Raw genomic sequence first — 12954 nt, 5'->3', positions numbered from 1 at the left:
ATGTCCAATTAGAAACCACCAAGAAACACATGATGTCCAATTAGAAACCACCAAGAAACACATGATGTCCAATTAGAAACCAGAAACACATGATGTCCAATCTACCACCAGAAACACATGATGTCCAATTAGAAACCACCAGAAACCATGATGTCCAATTAGAAACCACCAGAAACACATGATGTCCAATTAGAAACCACCAGAAACACATGATGTCCAATTAGAAACCACCAAGAAACACATATGTCCAAATAGAAACCACCAAGAAACACATGATGTCCAATTAGAAACCACCAAGAAACACATGATGTCCAATTAGAAACCACCAAACAGATGTCCAATTAGACACAAGAAACACATGATGTCCAAATAGAAACCACCAAACCATGCTGTCCAATTAGAAACACATGATGTCCAATTAGAAACCACCAAGAAACATGATGTACCATGATGTCCAATTAGAAACCACCAAGAAACACATGATGTCCAATTAGAAACCACAGGAGACCAATGTCCCTCCTCAGATGTCCAATTAGAAACCACCAAGAAACACATGATGTCCAATTAGAAACCACCAAGAAACAGATATCTATTGACCACAGGAGACAGCTGTTGTCCCTCCTCAGAGTCCGTTATCTACCACAGGAGACTGATGTTGTCCCTCCTCAGAGTCAGTCATCTACCACAGGGGACTGCTGTTGTCCCTCCTCAGAGTCAGTTATCTACCACAGGGGACTGCTGTTGTCCCTCCTCAGAGTCCGTTATCTATCACAGGGGACTGCTGTTGTCCCTCCTCAGAGTCCGTTATCTACCACAGGGGACTGCTGTTGTCCCACCTCAGAGTCAGTCATCTACCACAGGAGACTGCTGTTGTCCCTCCTCAGAGTCCGTTATCTACCACAGGGGACTGCTGTTGTCCCACCTCAGAGTCCGTTATCTACCATAGGAGACTGCTTTTGTCCCTCCTCAGAGTCAGTTATTTTAATGAAAGATCCATCATTTTTACATTGATCCTCTCTCAGCTTGTCCTCTTACACATCTCTCAGATCTTTGTAGTGTTTGACAGCTTTCCTAATTAAATGTGCTCTTTCACTGCAGGTCCACAAACTTTCATTCTCCTCCTCTTTCACTGTTTTGTCAGAAATCAGCTTCTGGCTGCGTCCTAGATCCTGGCTGTACAGCCTGTAGTCCTCCAGGATAACACAGGCCAGAGTGATGGGAGGGGCCAGGGTGATGGGAGGGACCAGAGTGATGGGAGGGGCCAGGGTGATGTGAGGGACCAGAGTGATGGGAGGGGCCAGGGTGATGTGAGGGACCAGAGTGATGAGAGGGACCAGGGTGATGTGAGGGGCCAGAGTGATGGGAGGGGCCAGGGTGATGTGAGGGACCAGAGTGATGAGAGGGACCAGGGTGATGTGAGGGGCCAGAGTGATGAGAGGGGCCAGAGTGATGAGAGAGGCCAGAGTGATGGGAGGGGCCAGGGTGATGTGAGGGACCAGAGTGATGAGAGAGGCCAGAGTGATGGGAGGGGCCAGGGTGATGTGAGGGACCAGAGTGATGAGAGGGGCCAGGGTGATGAGAGAGGCCAGAGTGATGAGAGAGGCCAGAGCGATGAGAGGGACCAGAGTGATGAGAGGGGCCAGAGTGATGAGAGGGACCAGAGTGATGAGAGAGGCCAGAGCGATGAGAGGGACCAGAGTGATGAGAGGGGCCAGAGTGATGAGAGGGACCAGAGTGATGAGAGGGGCCAGGGTGATGAGAGGGACCAGAGTGATGAGAGAGGCCAGAGTGATGAGAGAGGCCAGAGTGATGAGAGGGACCAGAGTGATGAGAGGGGCCAGAGTGATGAGAGGGGCCAGAGTGATGAGAGAGGCCAGAGCGATGAGAGGGACCAGAGTGATGAGAGGGGCCAGAGTGATGAGAGGGACCAGTGTGATGAGAGGGGCCAGAGTGATGAGAGGGGCCAGAGTGATGAGAGGGACCAGTGTGATGAGAGGGGCCAGAGTGATGAGAGAGGCCAGAGCGATGAGAGGGACCAGAGTGATGAGAGGGGCCAGAGTGATGAGAGGGGCCAGAGTGATGAGAGAGGCCAGAGTGATGAGAGGGGCCAGAGTTATGAGAGAGGCCAGAGTGATGAGAGGGGCCAGAGTGATGAGAGAGGCCAGAGTGATGAGAGGGGCCAGAGTGATGAGAGGGGCCAGAGTGATGAGAGGGGCCAGAGTGATGAGAGAGGCCAGAGTGATGAGAGGGGCCAGAGTGATGAGAGAGGCCAGAGCGATGAGAGGGGCCAGAGTGATGAGAGGGGCCAGACAGATGAGAGGGACCAGAGTGATGAGAGGGGCCAGACAGATGAGAGGGACCAGAGTGATGAGAGGGGCCAGAGTGATGAGAGAGGCCAGAGTGATGAGAGGGGCCAGAGTGATGAGAGAGGCCAGAGCGATGAGAGGGGCCAGAGTGATGAGAGGGGCCAGACAGATGAGAGGGGCCAGAGTGATGAGAGGGGCCAGAGTGATGAGAGAGGCCAGAGTGATGGGAGGGGCCAGAGTGATGAGAGAGGCCAGAGCGATGAGAGGGACCAGAGTGATGAGAGGGGCCAGAGTGATGAGAGGGGCCAGTGTGATGAGAGGGGCCAGAGTGATGAGAGAGGCCAGAGCGATGAGAGGGACCAGAGTGATGAGAGGGGCCAGAGTGATGAGAGGGGCCAGAGTGATGAGAGAGGCCAGAGTGATGAGAGGGGCCAGAGTGATGAGAGAGGCCAGAGTGATGAGAGGGGCCAGAGTGATGAGAGAGGCCAGAGCGATGAGAGGGGCCAGAGTGATGAGAGGGGCCAGACAGATGAGAGGGACCAGAGTGATGAGAGAGACCAGAGTGATGAGAGGGGCCAGAGTGATGAGAGGGGCCAGAGTGATGAGAGGGGCAAGAGTGATGAGAGGGGCCAGAGTGATGAGAGGGGCCAGGGTGATGAGAGGGACCAGAGTGATGAGAGGGACCAGAGTGATGAGAGGGGCCAGAGTGATGAGAGGGACTAGAGTGATGAGAGGGACCAGAGTGATGAGAGGGACCAGAGTGATGAGAGGGACCAGAGTGATGAGAGGGACCAGAGTGATGAGAGGGGCCAAAGTGATGAGAGAGGCCAGAGTGATGAGAGGGGCCAGAGTGATGAGAGGGACCAGAGTGATGAGAGGGACCAGAGTGATGAGAGGGGCCAGAGTGATGAGAGGGACCAGAGTGATGAGAGGGACCAGAGTGATGAGAGGGACCAGACTGATGAGAGGGACCAGAGTGATGAGAGGGACCAGAGTGATGAGAGGGACCAGAGTGATGAGAGGGGCCAGAGTGATGAGAGGGACCAGAGTGATGAGTTGGACCAGAGTGCTGAGAGGGGCCAGAGTGCTGAGAGGGGCCAGAGTGATGAGAGGGACCAGAGTGATGAGAGAGGCCAGAGTGATGAGAGGGACCAGAGTGATGAGAGAGGCCAGAGCAATGAGCGGGGCCAGAGTGATGATAGGGGCCAGAGTGATGAGAGAGGCCAGAGTGATGAGAGAGGCCAGAGCAATGAGCGGGGCCAGAGTGATGAGAGGGGACAGAGTGATGAGAGAGGCCAGAGTGATGAGAGAGGCCAGAGCAATGAGTGGGGCCAGAGTGATGAGAGGGACCAGAGTGATGAGAGGGACCAGAGTGATGAGAGGGACCAGAGTGATGAGAGGGACCAGAGCAATGAGCGGGGCCAGAGTATCAGTGCTCTCTGCTGTGGCTGTCATTCGATCATTCTACTTTCCTCTTCTGGAGCTCCCTCCAGCTATTGAAGGATATGGGGCCTCGCAGAGGAGTGGTCCTGTTATGGAAGGATATGGGGCCTCACAGAGGAGTGGTCCTGTTATGGAAGGATATGGGGCCCCGCAGAGAGAGGGGGGAGGGCCTCCATTTATGGAAGGATATGGAGCCTCGCAGAGGAGTGGTCCTGTTATGGAAGGATATGGGGCCTCGCAGAGGAGTGGTCCTGTTATGGAAGGATATGGGGCCTCGCAGAGGAGTGGTCCTGTTATGGAAGGATATGGGGCCTCGCAGAGGAGTGGTCCTGTTATGGAAGGATATGGGGCCCCGCAGAGGAGTGGTCCTGTTATGGAAGGATATGGGGCTCCGCAGAGGGGTGGTCCTGTTATGGAAGGATATGGGGCCTCGCAGAGGAGTGGTTCTGTTATGGAAGGATATGGGGCCCCGCAGAGAGAGGGGGGAGGGCCTCCATTTATGGAAGGATATAGGGCCTCGCAGAGGAGTGGTCCTGTTATGGAAGGATATGGGGCCTCGCAGAGGAGTGGTCCTGTTATGGAAGGATATGGGGCCCCGCAGAGAGAGGGGGGAAGGCCTCCATTTATGGAAGGATATAGGGCCTCGCAGAGGAGTGGTCCTGTTATGGAAGGATATGGGGCTCCGTAGAGGGGTGGTCCTGTTATGGAAGGTTATGGGGCCTCGCAGAGGAGTGGTCCTGTTATGAAAGGATATGGGGCCTCGCAGTGGAGTGGTCCTGTTATGGGAAGGATATGGGGCCTCGCAGAGGAGTGGTCCTGTTATGGAAGGATATGGGGCCTTGCAGAGAGAGGGGGGAGGGCCTCCAGTTATGGAAGGATATGGGGCCCCGCAGAGGAGTGGTCCTGTTATGGAAGGATATGGGGCCCCACAGAGAGAGGGGGGAGGGCCTCCAGTTATGGAAGGATATGGGGCCCCGCAGAGGAGTGGTCCTGTTATGGAAGGATATGGGGCCCCGCAGAGAGTGGGGGGAGGGCCTCCAGTTATGGAAGGATATGGGGCCCTGCAGAGGAGTGGTCCTGTTATGGAAGGATATGGGGCCCCGCAGAGAGAGGGGGGAGGGCCTCCAGTTATGGAAGGATATGGGGCCCCGCAGAGGAGTGGTCCTGTTATGGAAGGATATGGGGCCCCGCAGAGAGGGGGATTCACTTCTTTTATTAAAGGAAATGATCCCTGCCATGCCATATAATGTCCCACAGCCAAAAAATGTTCCCCCTCCCCGTGTCACCAATAGGATTCGATAAACTGTTAACGTCCGTTGCTATATCAAAGGTGTGATGGCCTAATGATGAACATTTTGGAGGTCATTTTTACAGCCTAATTGCATTCTTTTCACCCGACTATGCAAACAAAGCTGATATCCATGACATTTTGGCTGTTTATTGAACAAGTTTTGTTTTGCTAATAAAATAAAAGCATTACTTTAAACTACTTTTGTGTGACTTGTTAACATGACAACAACATGAAAACCACATCTTAAACGATGCTACGTTTCAGAAATAGCAAAGAAAACATGTTATCTGCTCGACACATTAAAGTTACATACCTTACAGATCACAACGTCTGTTAATTTACACTCCATTCATATGGAAATTCATTTGATTCATACACTGGCTTGTCTGGCTGTCATGTTTATATTTCTATTTACACTGAAATAATATCATTTCAGTAGTCCTCTATTATAAATATATATATATATATATATATTTTTTGCATGGCTCATTAGTAAACCCTTGTGGTTGAATATGTATCTATTGTAGGTCATGGGATACAACAATGAACAATGTGGAACCTCAAAGGATACCTTAGAACTTACAATAATGAACACCTTGTGAAACAGCTGTGAAAACCAATCTGCCAATATTTAAGATTACAATACATAAACTTTTGTCACGCTGGTATAAGTAACGGGAGACAGGTGTAGTAATGTGTAACAGGGGTTTTATGGACCCAAATTACAGTGTGCCATGTAAAGGTACGGGGACAAAGACCGAAACAAACACGGATACAAAACACAGGGTTGAAACCCAAACAAAAGAGCGAGGAGTACCTGGAATAAATGCCCGGGACCAGACCCGTAACACATACACTGGACGAAGATAGAAAAGAATGTGATTGATAAACAAAAGGTTGTTCCACTTGTTAATCTCTCTCTGTCTTTCTCTCTCTGTTTCTCTCTCCCCATTAATCTCTCTCTGTCTTCCATTCTCTGTTTCTCTCTCCCCAGTAATCTCTCTCTGTCTTCCACTCTGTTTCTATCTCCCCATTAATCTCTCTCTGTCTTCCACTCTCTTCACACCTCTCTCACTCTCACTTTCATCTCATCTTTCTCACTTTCTACCCCCTCATTCTCTCTGTGTCTGTCAAGCAAAGACACCCAGTTAAAACCTCTTGAATCTCCCCATCCCGGATCCGGGATCGTGACTAAAGCCTCAGGCTCATTAGCATAACGCAACGTTAACGATTTCTGAAAATCGCAAATAAAATGAAAATAATGCGCCTGCTCTCAAGCTTAGCCTTTTCTTAACAACACTGTCATCTCAGATTTTCAAAATATGCTTTTGAACCATAGCAATTGACTAATTTGTGTAAGAGTATGCTAAGCTAGTTTAGCATTTTGAGTAGCATTTAGCACGCAACATTTTCACAAAAACCAGATAACCAAATAAATAAAATCATTTAACTTTGAAGAGCTTCGGATGTTTTCAATGAGGAGACTCTCAGTTACATACCAAATGCGCAGTGTTTCCTGAAAGCGTCTGTGTGTAGGAGAAATCGCTCCGTTTTGTACATCACATTTGGCTACCGAAACGAACCGAAAATTCAGTCACCTACAACGTCAAACTTTTTCCAAATTAACTCCATAATATCGACCGAAACATGGCAAACGTTGTTTGGAATCAATCCTCAAGGTGTTTTTTCACATATCTCTTCATTGATATATCGTTCGTGGAAGCCTGCATTCTTCTATAAATTCCATGGAAAAATACTTGCAGCTGACTTTTGCGCACCAATTTCGGCGCAGGACACCGGGCCGACACCTGGTAAATGTGGTCTCTTATGGTCAATCTTCCAATGATATGCCTACAAATACGTCACAATGCTGCAGACACCTTGGGGAAACGACAGAAAGGGCAGACTTACTCCTCTCGCATTCACAGCCATATAAGGAGACAATGGAAAACAGAGCCTCAAAAATCCTGCTCATTTCCTGGATGCCGTCTCATCTTGGTTTTGCCTGAAGCTCACGTTCTAGGGCACGCACAGAAAATATCTTTGCAGTTCTGGACACGTCAGAGTGTTTTCTTTCGAAAGCTATATGCATAGTCGAGCATCTTTTTAATTAACTTTTTTCAATTTTAATTTGCGATTTTCATGAATAGTTAACGTTGCGTTATGCTAATGAGCTTGGGGCTATAAATAGAATCCCGGATCTGGGATTGCTCGAAGTTAAGAGCATATGGAATGACCATAATTGCTTACACCTATCCATTTGATTGATCAGGTTTAACTTATAGCTAGATACGTCAACAAGACACGCATACAGTTGAAGTCGGAAGTTTACATACACTGAGGTTGGAGTCATTAAAACTAGTTTACATACACTGAGGTTGGAGTCATTAAAACTAGTTTACATACTGTCATGTCTTATTATGTCTGTTCCTGTCCTTTCTCTTCACTCTGTCTCTCTCTGCTGGTCTTATTAGGTTACCTTCTCTTTCTCTCCTTCTCCAGCTGTTCCCCATCTCCCCTAACTACCTCGTTCACCCTTTCCCCACCTGTTCCCTTTATTCCCTCTGATTAGGTCTCTATTTCTCTCTCTGTTCCTGCTACTTTCGGTGTCAGATTCTCGTTTGTGTTTCTCATGCCAGAAGCAAGCTATCGTCTCGTTTGCTTCCTCCTTGTCCTATCCTGTCGGAGTCTGCCTGGCAGGTGCATCCTGTACACTTCTAACTGTCTTTCGTTTGCACTGTGTCCAGTTCATCTGATGCTACGTGTGATCAGGTACCACCGTTCCTCTGTGACCCGCACCGACCCAGAGCGACCTGCAGCCTGTCGCCGCTACCCAGCTATTCTCCTCTGCTGCTAAGACGGGGACTCTCTAGCTATTCATCAGAGGGACTTTATGTTTCATTTGTCGCCCTCTCTGCGGGTAGTCTATTGTGCCATTGACAACGTCGGAAGAGGATCTATGCCATTCCTGTTTTCTCATTAAAGAACTCTGTTTCTGTTAAACCGCTTTTGGGTCTTCACTCAAGTGTATAACAGAAGAATCTGACCAAAAATGGACCCAGCGACTCCGGATCCTTTTCACTCCGCCGTCGAGATCCAGGGAGCGATGCTAGGCAGACACGAGGAGGAATTGTCTGCTGCTCGACATGCCGTTGAGACCCTGGCCGCCCAAGTCTCCGACCTCACAAGACAGATTCACCATCTCCACCTCGATCCACCGCCCACTTCCAGGGTTTCCGAGTCTCCGGAGCCCAGAATCAATAACCCGCCGTGTTACTCTGGGGAGCCCACTGAATGCCGCTCATTCCTCACTCAGTGTGACGTGGTGTTTTCTCTCCAGCCCAACACTTACTCCAGGAGCACAGCTCGCATCGCCTACGTCATTTCTCTCCTTACCGGACGGGCGCGTGAGTGGGGCACGGCAATCTGGGAGGCGAGGGCTGAGTGTATTAACCAGTATCGGGACTTTAAGGAGGAGATGATACGGGTTTTTGACCGTTCTGTTTTTGGGGGAGAGGCTTCCAGGGTCCTGTCTTCCCTATGTCAAGGGAATCGATCCATAACGGATTATTCTATTGAGTTTCGCACTCTCGCTGCCTCTAGTGACTGGAACGAGCCGGCTTTGCTCGCTCGTTTTCTGGAGGGTCTCCTCGCCGAGGTTAAGGACGAGATTCTCTCCCGGGAGGTTCCTTCCAGCATGGACTCCTTAATAGCACTCGCTATTCGCATAGAGCGACGGTTTGATCTTCGTCGCCGAGCTCGTGGAAAGGAGCTCGCGTTCTCCGTTGCCCCCCTCTCCGCATCACTGCCACCTGCCGCATCACTGCCACCCTCCTCCGCCGGCTCGGGTTCTGAGCCTATGCAGCTGGGGGGTATCCGCATCTCGGCTAAGGAGAAGGAACGGAGAATCACCAACCGCCTCTGTCTCTACTGCGGCTCCGCTGGTCATTTTGTCACTTCATGCCCAGTAAAAGCCAGAGCTCATCAGTAAGAAGAGGGCTACTGGTGAGCGCAACTACTCAGGTCTCTCCTTCAAGATCCTGCACTACCTTTCCGGTCCATCTCCGCTGGACCGGTTCATCTGCTTCCTGCAGTGCCTTGATAGACTCTGGGGCGGAGGGCTGTTTTATGGACGAGACCTGGGCTCGGGAACATGACATTCCTCTCAGACAGTTAAGGGATCCCACGGCCTTGTTCGCTTTAGATGGTAGTTCTCTCCCCAAGATTCAGCGTGAAACGCTGCCTTTAACCCTCACTGTCTCTGGTAATCATAGCGAAACCATTTCTTTTTTAATTTTTCGTTCACCTTTTACACCTGTTGTTTTGGGCCATCCCTGGCTAGTTCGCCATAACCCTTCTATTAATTGGTCTAGTAATACTATCCTATCCTGGAACGTCTCTTGTCATGTGACCTGTTTAATGTCTGCTATCCCTCCTGTTTCCTCTGTCTCTTCTTCACAGGAGGAGCCTGGTGATTTGACAGGGGTGCCGGAGGAGTATCACGATCTGCGCACGGTGTTCAGTCGTTCCAAGGCCACTTCTCTTCCTCCACACCGGTCGTATGACTATAGTATTGATCTCCTTCCGGGAACTACTCCCCCCCGGGGTAGACTATACTCTCTGTCGGCTCCCGAACGTAAGGCTCTCGAGGATTATTTGTCTGTATCGCTCGACGCCGGTACCATAGTCTCCTCCTTCTCTCCCGCCGGAGCAGGGTTTTTTTTTGTTCAGAAGAAGGACGGGTCCCTGCGCCCCTGCGTGGATTATCGAGGGCTGAATGACATAACAGTTAAGAATCGTTATCCACTTCCTCTTATGTCTTCAGCCTTCGAGATCCTGCAGGGAGCCAGGTTTTTCACCAAATTGGACCTTCGTAACGCCTACCATCTCGTGCGCATCAGGGAGGGGGACGAGTGGAAGACGGCGTTTAACACTCCGTTAGGGCACTTTGAATACCGGGTTCTTCCTTTCGGCCTCGTTAACGCTCCAGCTGTCTTTCAGGCACTAGTTAACGACGTCCTGAGAGACATGCTGAACATTTTTGTTTTCGTTTACATGGACGATATCCTGATTTTTTCACCGTCTCTCCCGATTCATGTTCAGCACGTTCGACGCGTCCTCCAGCGCCTTTTAGAGAACTGTCTTTATGTGAAGGCTGAGAAGTGCACTTTTCATGCCTCCTCTGTCCCTTTTCTCGGTTCCGTTATTTCCGCTGAGGGCATTAAGATGGATCCCGCTAAGGTCCAGGCTGTCATTGATTGGCCCGTTCCTAAGTCACGCGTCGAGCTGCAGCGCTTTCTTGGCTTCGCGAATTTCTATCGTCGTTTCATCCGTAATTTCGGTCAGGTGGCAGCTCCCCTCACAGCCCTTACTTCTGTCAAGACGTGCTTTAAGTGGTCCGTTTCCGCCCAGGGAGCTTTTGATCTTCTCAAGAATCGTTTTACATCCGCACCTATTCTTGTTACACCTGACATCTCTAGACAGTTCGTTGTTGAGGTTGACGCGTCAGAGGTGGGCGTGGGAGCCATTCTTTCTCAGCGCTCCCTCTCTGACGGCAAGGTCCACCCTTGCGCGTTTTTTTCTCATCGCTTATCGCCGTCGGAACGTAACTATGATGTTGGTAATCGCGAACTGCTCGCCTTCCGCTTAGCCCTAGGCGAATGGCGACAGTGGTTGGAGGGGGCGACCGTTCCTTTTGTTGTTTGGACTGACCATAGGAACCTTGAGTACATCCGTTCAGCCAAACGACTTAATGCGCGTCAGGCTCGTCGGGCTCTGTTTTTCGCTCGTTTCAAGTTCGTTATTTCTTATCGTCCGGGCTCAAAGAACACCAAGCCTGATGCTTTATCTCGTCTCTTCAGTTCTTCTGAAGTCTCCACCGACCCCGAGGGGATTCTCCCTGAGGGGCGTGTTGTCGGGTTGACTGTCTGGGGAATTGAGAGGCAGGTAAAGCAAGCACTCACTCACACTCCGTCGCCGCGAGCTTGTCCTAGGAACCTTCTGTTCGTTCCCGTTCCTACTCGTCTGGCCGTTCTTCAGTGGGCCCACTCTGCCAAGTTAGCCGGCCACCCCGGCGTTCGGGGTACGCTCGCTTCCATTCGCCAGCGTTTCTGGTGGCCCACTCGGGAACGTGACACGCGTCGATTTGTCGCTGCTTGTTCGGGCTGCGCGCAGACTAAATCCGGAAACTCTCCTCCTGCCGGCCGTCTCAGACCGCTTCCCATTCCCTCTCGACCGTGGTCTCACATCGCCTTAGATTTTATCACCGGACTGCCTTCGTCAGCGGGGAAGACAGTTATTCTTACGGTTGTCGATAGATTCTCTAAGGCGGCTCATTTTATTCCTGTCGCTAAGCTCCCTTCTGCTAAGGAGACGGCTCAGATCATCATCGAGAATGTTTTCCGAATTCATGGCCTTCCGTCAGACGTCGTTTCGGACAGAGGCCCGCAGTTCACGTCTCAATTTTGGAGGGAGTTTTGCCGTTTGATTGGGGCTTCCGTCAGTCTCTCGTCCGGCTTCCATCCCCAGTCTAACGGTCAAGCCGAACGGGCCAATCAGACTGTTGGTCGCATCTTACGCAGTCTTTCTTTTCGTAACCCTGCGTCTTGGTCAGAACAGCTCCCCTGGGTAGAGTACGCCCACAACTCGCTTCCTTCGTCTGCGACCGGTCTACCTCCTTTTCAGAGTAGCCTCGGGTACCAACCTCCGCTGTTCTCATTGAAGCTCGCCGAGTCCTGCGTCCCCTCCGCTCAGGCTTTTGTCCAGCGTTGTGAGCGCACCTGGAAGGGGGTCAGGTCGGCACTTTGCCGTTATAGGGCGCAGACTGTGAGAGCCGCTAATAAGCGTAGAACCAAGAGTCCTAGATATTGTTGCGGTCAGAGAGTATGGCTCTCTACTCAGAACCTTCCCCTTAAGACAGCTTCTCGCAAGTTGACCCCGCGGTTCATTGGTCCGTTCCGTATTTCTCAAGTCATTAATCCTGTCGCAGTGCGACTTCTTCTCCCGCAATATCTCCGTCGCGTCCACCCGGTCTTCCATGTCTCCTGTGTTAAGCCCGTTCTTCGCGCCCCCGCTCGTCCCTCCCCCCATCCTTGTCGAGGGCGCACCTATCTACAGGGTCCGTAAGATTTTGGACATGCGCCCTCGGGGCCGTGGTAATCAGTACCTAGTGGATTGGGAGGGGTACGGTCCTGAGGAGAGGAGTTGGGTTCCCTCTCGGGACGTGCTGGACCGTTCGCTGATCGATGATTTCCTCCGTTGCCGCCAGGTTTCCTCCTCGAGTGCACCAGGAGGCGCTCGGTGAGTGGGGGGGGGGGGTACTGTCATGTCTTATTATGTCTGTTCCTGTCCTTTCTCTTCACTCTGCCTCTCTCTGCTGGTCTTATTAGGTTACCTTCTCTTTCTCTCCTTCTCCAGCTGTTCCTCATCTCCCCTAACTACCTCGTTCACCCTTTCCCCACCTGTTCCCTTTTTTCCCTCTGATTAGGTCTCTATTTCTCTCTCTGTTCCTGCTACTTTCGGTGTCAGATTCTCGTTTGTGTTTCTCATGCCAGAAGCAAGCTATTGTCTCGTTTGCTTCCTCCTTGTCCTATCCTGTTAGAGTCTGCCTGGCAGGTGCATCCTGTACACTTCTAACTGTCTTTCGTTTGCACTGTGTCCAGTTCATCTGATGCTACGTGTGATCAGATACCACCGTTCCTCTGTGACCCGCACCGACCCAGAGCGACCTGCAGCCTGTCGCCACTACCCAGCTATTCTCCTCTGCTGCTAAGACGGGGACTCTCTAGCTATTCATCAGAGGGACTTTATGTTTCATTTGTCGCCCTCTCTGCGGGTAGTCTATTGTGCCATTGACAACGTCGGAAGAGGATCTATGCCATTCCTGTTTTCTCATTAAAGAACTCTGTTTCTGTT

This window comes from Oncorhynchus masou, unplaced genomic scaffold (assembly GCF_036934945.1).
Source record: "Oncorhynchus masou masou isolate Uvic2021 unplaced genomic scaffold, UVic_Omas_1.1 unplaced_scaffold_2228, whole genome shotgun sequence".
Classification (NCBI taxonomy): Eukaryota; Metazoa; Chordata; class Actinopteri; order Salmoniformes; family Salmonidae; genus Oncorhynchus; species Oncorhynchus masou.
This window is presented reverse-complemented; position numbering follows the sequence as displayed.